The sequence below is a fragment of the Eretmochelys imbricata genome, chromosome 11 (genome assembly GCF_965152235.1).
Source record: "Eretmochelys imbricata isolate rEreImb1 chromosome 11, rEreImb1.hap1, whole genome shotgun sequence".
In the NCBI taxonomy this organism is placed as follows: Eukaryota; Metazoa; Chordata; order Testudines; family Cheloniidae; genus Eretmochelys; species Eretmochelys imbricata.
The window spans coordinates 82532337-82544315 of NC_135582.1; positions in this window are offsets into that span (position 1 = coordinate 82532337).

Genomic DNA, 11979 nt, shown 5'->3' on the forward strand with positions numbered 1-11979 from the left:
GTCACTCTTTTGCACAAATGTACCAACCACGTTTTGTTTGCCCAGGGCTTTGTGGAAAAGCAGACCTGTGTGTGGCTTCTACCCTGTGACTACGAACTAGGCTGGTTTCAGCTGGAAGTGGGAGTGGCAAACCAGACAACTGAGCGAGCAGAGTTGAATGTCAAAGCTAAACTCAGGCACATCAAGTAAAGCATAGCCCTGTGTGAAGCCACGCGTCCTCCTCACGTGCACTGCATGACACAGCCATTGGGTTGTCCCACAGCGGGCACTCCGTAGCAGCGGTTCCAGTGGGGCTGGCCTTTTCGGGGAATCAGTGGAGTCCACGGGTCTGCACAGCCATTCCTCACCACAGCTCGCGTATGCGGCAAGTGACAGAAACCATCAAATGCAGCTGTGAATAAACTGGCAAACGGGCTGATCACCCAACGCATGAGCAGACCTGATGTGTAGCCAAAGATACAGAGGGATACAACTGGCCTGGGCTCTAGTGCAACAGAGACACGAGCCAGCCAGTTCCACCACGCTGGCTAGCACGGGTGCGAGGGTGACGGCAGTGCTGCCCGGCCGCCGTAAGAGACTCAAAAGTCGAGTGGCTTGTCCACTTCCACTTTATTATGGTTACTATTGTCCAGTCAGGGAACAGAAACAATACCATGTGACTAGCCTCGCCACTCTCATACTTAGGGCCCTACCAAATTCCCAGTTCACTTTGGTCAATTTCACGGCCACAGGGTCTTAAAATTGGTCACTTTCATGGTTGCAGATGTTTACATCTGAAATGTCACCCTGTTGTAACCGTGGGGTCCTGATCCAAAAGGGGATCGTGGGGGGGGGGGGTCCTAAAGCTGTTGTAGGGGGGCTGCAGGATTTGCCATACTCACTTCTGTGCTGCCTTCAGAGCCCAGCGCTGAAGGAAGCAGTTGCGGAGTTTCCTGCAGCTGGAGGAGGCTCCCGGAGGTGGAGGTAGGTCCAATCTCCCCAGCGCTGCTGGGAGCGACACAGCCAGGGGCTCCTAGCTGCTAGTCAGGGCCAGTGATGGATTAACGCATGGGCCCACGGGGCCTGTACCCAGGGTCCCCAGGCAGTTTGAAAAAGGAATGCCTCAACCCCTGGCAGGAGCTGCAGTGGGGTGCAGGGGGAAGCAGCAGCCCTGGCAGGAGCCATGGGGGAGAGGGAGCGAGCCCTGGCAGGAGCTGTGTGCGGGCGGGGGCAGAAGCCCTGGAACTAGGGCGCCCTGAGCCTGGGCAGGAGCTGTGGAGGGGCGCAACCCCGGGCGCCCCCAGCCCCAGCAAGAGCTGCAGGGAGGGGGCAGCAGTCCAGAGCCCAGCTCTGGGGCTGCTGCCGTGCAGGAGTGAGAGTGACCATCCTCACCGCTGTGCGGCCTGCGGAGTGGGGGCTGCCAAGTCCTGTCCCTCCCCAGCCTGGCTGACGTCGGGGAGATCAGATTTCATGGAGCAGGGATTATTTCATGGTCTGTGACATGGTTTTCACAGCTGTGAAATTGGTAGGCCCTATGTGTACTGGTAAACGCTGTCCATAACCCACCCAGAGGCTGCCGTTAGTCTGAAAAATGACGTATAATGAACAAACCTACAAAAAAACCCATATCTAAAGCCCAAAATCTTTGCCTAAGTCATGTGACCAGCTCTACGTCACAGGGCTTGTGACTGACACATTAAACTCACAGAGCATGTCTGTGTCAGGGCAAATCATTGGCTTGACGGGCACAACTTTAATTGGATTCCAAACCCATTGGAGAGAACAGTCCTTGGTGTATTTCACCACCATGGTCAGCTCAGCTGATCGATGCCCTTATGATTTGGCCAGACGTTATGACAGGAGAAATTTCAATGGCTGATGAACGCTCTCACGGTGCAAACTGACAGCCTCTGTCAGGACTTGTTACCCAGCTGTTACCAAAAATATATTGTGATATAAGTGATGCTGTAACACTTGACAAGGTGTCCGCTACAGTAACTACAGACAGCTCAGTTAACTGAGGGGGGAGGGATAGCTCAGTGGTTTGAGCATTGGCCTGCTAAACCCAGGGTTGTGAGTTCAATCCTTGAGGGGGCCATTTAGGGATCTGGAACAAAAAAAATGGGGATTGGTCCTGCTTTGAGCAGGGGGTTGGACTAGATGACCTCCTGAGGTCTCTTCCAACCCTGGTATTCTATGAACTGAAGGTACTGGACAGTAGGTTTGATAACTCATATCTCATGTTGCAATGTACTTACTATATGTCGCTCTGTAACTGTAATGTCATTGTAAGCAGAGTCAGGATGAGCTCCACCCTGACATCTGGTGGTGAGGTGTGGCAGGTTGTGGAAGAGAACTTCAGGGGCTGATCTCATTTGCATAGGAACACCCACCCTGCCTAGAACGAGACCATAGCTGCCCAAATGGTCACTTTGGCTGCTGTGGGATCCCCAGTGACTCTGTTATTGGGGCAGGAAGAATAAATTGTTATTACCTTGATTATGGGAATCAAGGACAGTGGAACTGTATTTTGTTATAATGGAGGGACTCGCCATCAACTAAGTAGCACTCGCTAGGCAAGGGACATGGGGTCTAAAACTCTGTGAATTGAGAGGTTGGGAATAGGTATTAATACTTGGTGGTATGGGCCCCCTGGTGAGGGCCTCACATGCTAATTGTACTGTCTTCTCTCTCCATTGTGGAATATCAGAGCTAATTTTGATTCCATTAGGAGTCTAGTTACAGGCTGCTGAGCTGAATTCACTTTGGGCTAAGGGTGCACCAGCACTGAGGCTTGCCTATTACAAGCTGAAATCACAAAAGAGCTAAACTTACTAACAGCTGAAATCACCGAGTGTTGTGTTAAGTAGTGGGGAGCCTGAAGATATATGGTGGAGCAGTTTGTGGGACGGTGAGTGGAGCGGCTGGTGGAGCAAAGCAGTTTTTTGGAGGCCTAGAGCAGCCCATGGTGCAGCTAGCAGAGCCCCATGGAGAGGTAGAGCCATCAGCTTTAAACCACATAAGGTGCCCCTTAATGCCCCCCCCATCTCCACGCAGGTTGGGAGGTAAAACTCTGCAGATAAACTTTCGAACTCTGGGGCTGCCCTGACCAGGGACAGAGACTTTTGGGTCGTTGGACTTTTGGGACTTTGGGTGATTTTGGGTTGCTGGGCTCAAGAACCAAAGGGAAAGGACACACCCCAATTTGCTTGGTGTTGGTTTTTGCTCATGGGTTGTGTTATGAATCCTGTTGATGGTGTTTCCCCAACATAATGCCACATGGTTTCTCTGTTATTAAAAGGCTTTTTGCTACACTCAGACTATGTGCTTGCGAGAGGGGAAGTATTGCCTCTTGGAGGCGCCCGGCGGGGGTGGTATATATTTGTCCCAGGTCACTGGGTGGGGGCTTTAGCCGGTTTGCATTGTGTTAGTGGAATGGATCCCCTAGATACTGAACCCGGCCCTTGTTGCTGCCAACTCTGACGGGCAGAAGGGTTGCATCATTAGTCTGCTGCACAGCGCGCCTCTAAATATCTAGGAGTCTGCTGGTTGCACAGACAGGCAGCAATTTTGCATTCAGTTCAGTGCAGCTGTCAGAGGAGATGCATGCACTATTTGCTTTCTAATGCAGGCATTACTTTTGTTCTTAATTTAGAATAAATCACTGGCCAAGAAGATTGGTTTGTGTGTGGAGAACCATAGCACCCAGGCTCAGAGGAGAAACTGATCTGAGACGTGTGGGGGTTGGGGAGGGAAAGGGGAGAAGGCAGAAGGGGAAGGAAATGCCATGACAAACTTTTGAAGTGTGGAGCCCTTGTCCTTTGAATAAGGGAGGGAAGAGGTGGATGTTTGGGCCTAGGATGGGGGCAGGACAGGGAGTCTGCATGGCTGGGCTTCTATGTCTCTCATTCAAATACATCCACTCAGTCCCAGCACTTACATTCTGTCTTGCAGAAAATGCTGGATTTGATGTTAATTCTCAGCTGTCTTTGACTGCGGGTTGTGTCACTGTCTGCCCCCTGAAATCAGCAAGAGGCTTAGGAAGGAGTAAAGTACCTCAGGGACCCTTTTAAAACCCTGGCTCAGCACAACTGCCTGCCCCGTGCCGGAGCCTGGACGGGAAAGAGTATGGTGCAGGACCAGCCAGGCCCGACTTCATGCTTTTCTGAGCAGCTGACTCTTTTCCAGGCAGAAGTTTGCCAAAGTTACGAGTAGAGCGAATGCCCAGCTAACTGCCATCCTCTGGAGGGAGCGGCAAACCCTGAGTCCAGCCGATGGAGCAGGTGCCGCAGCTGCAAAAACGCCTGGCATGGAGGGCTGAAGGAAATGGAGAAATGCTACGCGGGGAGATTAAAAGCCTGGAGAATATGTAGCCGTGACAACCACAGCCCAGGGCACTTCAGCTTCAACTAAGGAGCAGGTGGCTGCACCTAAGGCCATGAGACGCCCAGCAAGGTCCCCAGCCAATAGTCAAAAGAACAGGAGGACTTGTGGCACCTTAGAGACTAACCAATTTATCTGAGCATGAGCTTTCGTGAGCTACAGCTCACTTCATCGGATGCGTGCAGTGGAAAATACAGTGGGGAGATTTTATATACACAGAGAACATGAAACAATGGGTGTTACCATACACACTGTAACGAGAGTGATCAGGTAAGGTGAGCTATTACCAGCGGGAGAGCGGGAAGGGGGAGGAACCTTTTGTAGTGATAATCAAGGTGGGCCATTTCCAACAGTTGACAAGAACGTCTGAGGAACAGTGGGGCAGGGGAATAAACATGGGGGAATACTTTTTCTTTGTGTAATGACCCATCCACTCCCAGTCTTTATTCAACCCTAAGTTAATTATATCCAGTTTGCAAATTAATTCCAATTCAGCAGTCTCTCGTTGGAGTCTGTTTTTGAAGGTTTTTTGTTGAAGAATTGCCACTTTTAGATCTGTAATCGAGTGACCAGAGAGATTGAAGTGTTCTCTGACTGGTTTATGAATGTTATAATTCTTGACATCTGATCTGTGTCCATTTATTCTTTTACATAGAGACTGTCCAGTTTGGCCAATGTACATGGCAGAGGGGCATTGCTGGCACATAGAATCATAGACTTTAAGGTCAGAAGGGACCACTATGATCATCTAGTCTGATCTCCTGCACAACGCAGGCCATGGAATCTCACCCACCAACTCCTGTAACAAACCCCTAACTTATGTTTGAGCTATTGAAGTCCTCAAATCGTGGTTTAAAGACTTGGTAAAACAGACCAAGCTGTAACTCTGCTGAAATCAGTGAAGTTAAAGCAGGGATGAATTTGCAACACTCAGACAGCTTGCACATTGGTAGATGTGCAGGTGAACGAGCCTCTGATCGTGTGGCTGATGTGATTAGGCCCTGTGATGGTGTCCCCTGAATAGATATGTGGGCACAGTTGGCAACGGGCTTTGTTTCAAGGATAGGTTCCTGGGTTAGTGTTTTTGTTGTGTGGTTGCTGGTGAGTATTTGCTTCAGGTTGGGGGGCTGTCTGTAGGCAAGGACTGGCCTGTCTCCCAAGGTCTGTGAGAGTGATGTCAATGACTCAATGTTTTTGCTGAAATACATTTGTATGAACAGACTGATTTGAGATGTCCATGATGGGGTTTTTTTCGGATGCAAAAAGTAGGGGAAAGGCCCCCAGCTGGAAGCCACAACTTCTCAGCCCAGTGCTCAGCTAGGAAGGATGCTGGGACTTCCGGGCTGCCCCCCGCGGGTGTAGCACTATGAATTCAGTGCAGCTATGCCAATTCTGCTAGCTGGGAATCCGTCGCAATGCCCCTGGGTGTCGTGTGGGCACCACACAACTACAGGGTTTTGCACGCACCTCGGTACAGTGTCAGTGGCTTTTAATCCTTTTTACGGCTAGACGTGACCACTGTGACCAGACACCTGCATGACACATGCCACAGAACCACCCAGCCTATAACTTGGGTGTGAACTAGAGTGCAGAATGCAGCAAGCATCCAATCTCATTTAAAGTCTTCAGTGATAGTGAACCCACCACCTCCCTTTGTGGGCTGTTCCAAGAGTTAATGGTTACATTTCCAGTTCGAACTCTGCTGACTTCAGCTTCCAGCCATTGGCTCATGTAAAACCTTTGTTTGCTAGATTAAAGAGTCCTTTCACTGTCTACATACTTATAGATCATGGTCACGTCATCTCTTAACTGAAACCAGCTGGACGGAGCTCCTTGAGCCTTTCACCGTATGGCAGGTTTTTCAGACAGCGAATCATTCTTGTAGCTCTTCTCTGAGCCCATGCCATTTTTTCAACATCCTCAGTGTGGATGCCAGATCTGGACATGATAATCAAGGCCACAGCTGAGCTAACAGCACCTCCTCACTGCTATGTGTTATTCCCTTGCGTGGACATCTGAGCCTTGCATTTACCCTCATGGCCACAGCATTGCCCTAGGAGCTCAGAGGCTTGTGATTGGCAGCAAAGATCCCTCGTTCCTTTCCAGAGTCACCACTTTGCAGCCCTGTCTCTTCTGCTTTCCTATAACAACCAGGACACATAGAACTGTAGAAAGACTACAGAGCTGGTTGAAATGTTATACATGAAAAATGACTTTTTTCATCCAAAAATGGCCTTTTAGTTCAAAAACCAAAACTTTTTTGTGAAAAATTGTCATTATTGAAAAGTTTGTGGGAAATGGCTGTCTCTGACTGCTGAGCAATGGAAACAAGGTCACATTAGTTTGCAAAATCGTGTTCCAGTTTTCAACCAGCTCTAGACCACTATTGCCCTGGGGCGGAAAGAGAGAAATCTCCATGAGGCACCCGCTTCTTCCCCTGCAGACCCGCATGCCTCACTCCCAGACCCATCGCTTTCCTAACCTGCGAGGGAACAACTGCCCCACTGGTCCGCTGGACCTCGACTGACATAGAACGTCCCTGCTAGGGTCTCAGGCCCTAGCGCAGCCAACTGGCGTGTGCATCCTCAGTCTCACCGTTTGAAAAGGAGCTAACTAGTTAGTCTCTGTATGAGGTTTATGGAGGGCGGGTTTATGCACATGCATGTAGTCTGGTGAGTGCAGCCACGAAATGCATGCTTTGCAGTGGGCTCCATTGTCACCCGGGCCGTGTTTCTGGCTGTTACGTGGACAGACAGAGCAAACGTTTTCACAGGTGGCGAGTTATATGGGCCCGTGGTGCCCATGCTCCACCAATATTCGGGAGCGTGGGCCCGGCTCCACCAATGTTTGGGCTTATATTTTCAGAGCTGTCCCATCCATAGGATGGACCGGGGCAATCGCCCCCGGCCCCGTGCTTTGGGGGGCCCCTCGCTTCAGGGGGACGCAGGGTCCAGGGTGGCCTGGGATGGGTTGTGGGGGGCCTGGCTCACAGTGAGCAATGCAGCCCCAGCCCACCCCGCCTCTTCCCGCTCCAGATCTGACCGTCTCCCACCCCCACTGCACCCCTTGCCCCAAGTCCCCGTTCCACCTGTTTCCGGCTTCTGCCCCCTCCCCCAAGCAATGCCAGGAGCCAGCGGGGGGCGGGCTGGGGCCAGGTTGCCAGCTGCTGCTGGCACCAGGTCCCCTGCTAACCTCCCAGGCCGCCCTGGACCCTGCAACCCCCTGGGGCCCGGGGCTTCCCAAAGCACAGGGCCCGGGGAGGTTGCCCCCGTCTGTCCTATGGATGGGACGGCTCTGCTTGGACCAATTCTGGGTACCACCAAAAATTATACAGACCTGGTGCCCATGAAAGTTTTGAGCATTTGGCACCTTGTGTTTCTCTCCCGCCCCCTGCTTGCCAGTGCAGCGCGCCTGGGCGACCAGCTGCTGTTTTCTCTGCCATGGCTGCTGCGCGCTTGACAAAGCTGTTTCCTGAACTCGTTCATCATGCGGACTGCACCGCTCTCCGTGGTGCTTTGTCCCCCGCCAGCTCCCTCCCACGCCAGCATCAGAGCAGGGATGCCAAAGGAAGTCCATTCTGCTGCAGTCTCCTTTGGGCCCAGCTTACCCACAGGACCAGCCCAGCAATTTCAGGGTATGTTAGCAGCAGCGAACGCCAGGCAGATAGCCTTGCCGCCAAGCCCATTCCCACTCTTCCCCACGAGACCGATTTCACCCGAACGTCTGGGTTAGTTCTGGTACCGTTTACACTGGGGTGTTTTGATTTCACCCTGATGAATGGCTGAAAGGGCTACGCGGTGACAGCTGCAGGCTGGGGCTTGTGAAAGGACAGCCAAGAACTGAAGGCATGACACAGCAGGACAATCCAGCGTTGGGGTTAGCGAAAGGGAAGCCAGGCCAGGGCAAGCCAAAACAAGCCATGCAGCGCAAGGCCATTCGCTCGCTGTCTCACTCGTTCTCCTCTGAGAAGCCACAGACCAGATACGCTACACGGAGGCAGACTTCAAGACCTAACAGTGAGAAGGTGCCTCCCTGGAGGTGCAACAGTGACTCACTGCGCTTTAGGTACCGACTGGCTACGGGGCTGGAGTCTCCGCAAACTCTGTTAATTCCCTAAGTAAAGCTCTGATGTCCGCCCCAGCCTAGTACTGACCTGCTTTAAACACCTCTTGTTCTCACCCACCCCATGTTCTAACCGTGCCAGCACTCCCTTCTCCTAGGTCTATTTGTCTTCACACAACACAGCAGCTGTGTTTAAGGAATGCTACATAGGCACGCAAACGTTAGGAAATGCCAGATTTACAGCTGACCCCACAACCAGAATTCTGGCCCCTTGTGTGTTCACCCTCCTGGGCACTGAATGAGGCAGGGCCTGTGGAAAAATTCGTATATGATCATGGGATTAGACACTGCCTCGTAATGCACACATGCAAGAGAGGGGTGAATTAAACTTGCACCAGCAACCTTAAAGCTGGCATTTCTTCACTTCTGAGTGCTTGACTTTGCCACATGAATAACAGCATTTTAAATGTGTGTGTCATTTCCTAGGGGTTTTTTTTAAAGAAGTATGTAAAAATTAAACTAAAGTTCTATTATGGGCCACTGTTGATCACCCAGCTACCAGCTGGGTTTGAACCCTGAGCTTTCACTGCAGTACACACTGTTCCCACTTGAGCTACAGGTCTGATGCTGGCAGCTAGCAGCAGACGAAGGCTGGTGTTCCAGAGCAGTGGGTGGGTAGCTGGGTCCAGAAGCCAGGTCCAGCAGGTGGTCAGGGGAGCTCCTGCCCCATGAGGTACTCCCTGAGGCATGGGAGCTGTGGGTGCTCCCCTCTTCTGAAAGCAGGCCTTTGCGTTGGGCGCTTAAACATGGATTTAGGAGTTCAGCTTCAAGCCCCATAGTTGAAAATCTTGGTCTAAAAAGTGCCAAATTTTCACAAGTGCAACCATGCACGACTGACAGAAGCCAGGTGTGTAACTGGGGCTTGCCCACCCACATGTGCGTCTGTGCACACACACACACACCCAGGCTGTAACACATCAGGGGCACATATGTTTAAATGAGGGGGGTGTGTGTGTTCACACACATGTGCATTGTTGCACACGCAGCTTTGACAGTCAGGCCCATAGCAGACGGTGCAGCGAACTTCCTCCTCCCCAAAGGTGCTGGGAACCAGAAGAACCTTGTAGAAAGCCCTGATTGTCCATACACACCCGCGGAGCTGGGCCAAGACGGGAATGGGCTGCAGAAACTGCCCTCGCGCCAGACCACTTGTACGTAAACAGGGGATGTCAAAGAGGCCATGTCTTAAATCTCGAGGACCCAAGCCATAGTGCTACTGGGCTCCTCGTGTAACGTACGCCCTAGGAGAAGCGCCGTTCTGCGCTGGCTGAGGTTCTGTGGTGGCTCTGGGGAGCAGACCCCCTCGCATGCCTGCAGAAGTAGGGAGGGGACACGCCAAGGGCAGATGGTGAAAGCAACGTTCTTGGCTACTGCTCCAACCTGAAACTCTAGGTGCAGGGCAGGTGCCTGTAGGACTGCAGTGCTAGCTGGCAAATCTCGGTACTGAAAGGGATGCAAATGTGATGGGCCCCATCTTAGCTGGCCCAGGGACGTCCACAGCTACAAGCATGAGCGGCTCCGGCTTGTGCTAAGAAGTGGTACTGGGGGCAGTAGCAAGGGGTCTCCTTTGTGGCTCAGCACAAAGGGGCCCCGCAGCGCACCCTCCTCAGGGGATTACATACAGCCCGAGGGTCTGGAGCCAGTGGGCTGACCTGAATCTGGCCATTTCCCCCAGCCTGGCCACTGTCTTAGCTGCGCTGAGCCTCAGCCAGTTCACTCTTAGCCAACCCCTCATCGCGGCTGGGGCATGAACTCCGGCTGGTGCTGAGACCCAGGCAGAGCCCCCAGCCCACGAACGTACCAGGGAAGGGCTGGATGACGGGGGAGGAGCCTGCAGTACTCACTGGGCCAAGGGGCACTTCGCCAGGGCACCGTTCCGTGGCTGAGCGCAGCCAAGCCTGATGTGAAGCAGGGGAGGGGCAGGGATTGCAGGGACTGGCTGGCTGTCACGTAGGGAGGGGAATTTGTGCCAAGCCAGCCAGGCAGTCGCAGGAGGGGCTCAGAGAATTGCCAACAGCTGTTCCATAGATACTAAGGTCTGAAGGGACCATTATGATCGTCTAGTCCGACCTCCTGCACAACCCAGGCCACAGAACCTCACCCACCCACTCCTGCAAAAAACCTCACACCTATGTCTGAGCTATTGAAGTCCTCAAATCGTGGTTTAAAGACTTTAAGGAGCAGAGAATCCTCCAGCAAGTGATCCGTGCCCCATGCTACCGAGGAAGGCGAAAAACCTCCAGGGCCTCTTCCAATCTGGCCTGGAGGAAAATTCCTTCCCAACCCCAAATATGGCGATCAGCGAAACCCTGAGCATATGGGCAAGATTCATCAGCCAGATATTACAGAAAATTCTTTCCTGGGTAACTCAGATCCCACCCCATCTGATATCCCACCACAGGCCATTGGATCTATTTACCATGAATATTTAATTACCAAAACCATGTTATCCCATCATACCATCTCCTCCATAAACTTATCGAGTTTAATCTTAAAGCCGGATAGATCTTTTGCCCCCACTGCTTCCCTTGGAAGGCTATTCCAAAACTTCACACCTCTGATGGTTAGAAACCTTTGTCTAATTTCTAGTCTAAATTTCCTGGTGGCCAGTTTATATCCATTTTTTCTTGTTTCCACATTGGTACTGAGCTTAAATAATTCCTCTCCCTCTCCAGTATTTATCCCTCTGATATATTTATAGAGAGCAATCATATCTCCCCTCAACCTTCTTTTAGTTAAGCTAAACAAGCCAAGCTCCTCGAGTCTCCTTTCATAAGACAAGTTTTCCATTCCTCGGATCATCTGAGTAGCCCTTCTCTGTACCTGTTCCAGTTTGAATTCATCCTTCTTAAACATGGGAGACCAGAACTGCACACAGTATTCCAGGTGAGGTCTCACCAGTGCCTTGTATAACGGTACTAAAACCTCCTTATCCCTACTGGAAATACCTCTCCTGATGCATCCCAAGACCGCATTAGCTTTTTTCACGGCCATATCACATTGGCGGCTCATAGTCATCCTATGATCAACCAATACTCCAAGGTCCTTTTCCTCCTCCGTTATTTCTAATTGATGCATCCGTAGCTTATAACTAAAATTCTTGTTATTAATCCCTAAATGCATGACCTTACACTTCTCACTATTAAATTGCATCCTATTACTCCAGTTTACAAGGTCATCCAGATCCTCCTGTATGATATCCCAGTCCTTCTCTAAATTGGCAATACCTCCCAGCTTTGTATCATCCACAAACTTTATTAGCACACTCCCACTTTTTGTGCCGAGGTCAGTAATAAAAAGATTAAATAAGATTGGTCCCAAAACCGATCCTTGAGGAACTCCACTGGTAACCTCCCTCCAGCCTGACAGTTCACCTTTTAGTAGGACCCATTGTAGTCTCCCCTTTAACCAATTCCTTATCCACCTTTCAATTTTCCTATTGATCCCCATCTTATCCAATTTAACTAATAATTCCCCATGTGGCACGGTATCAAA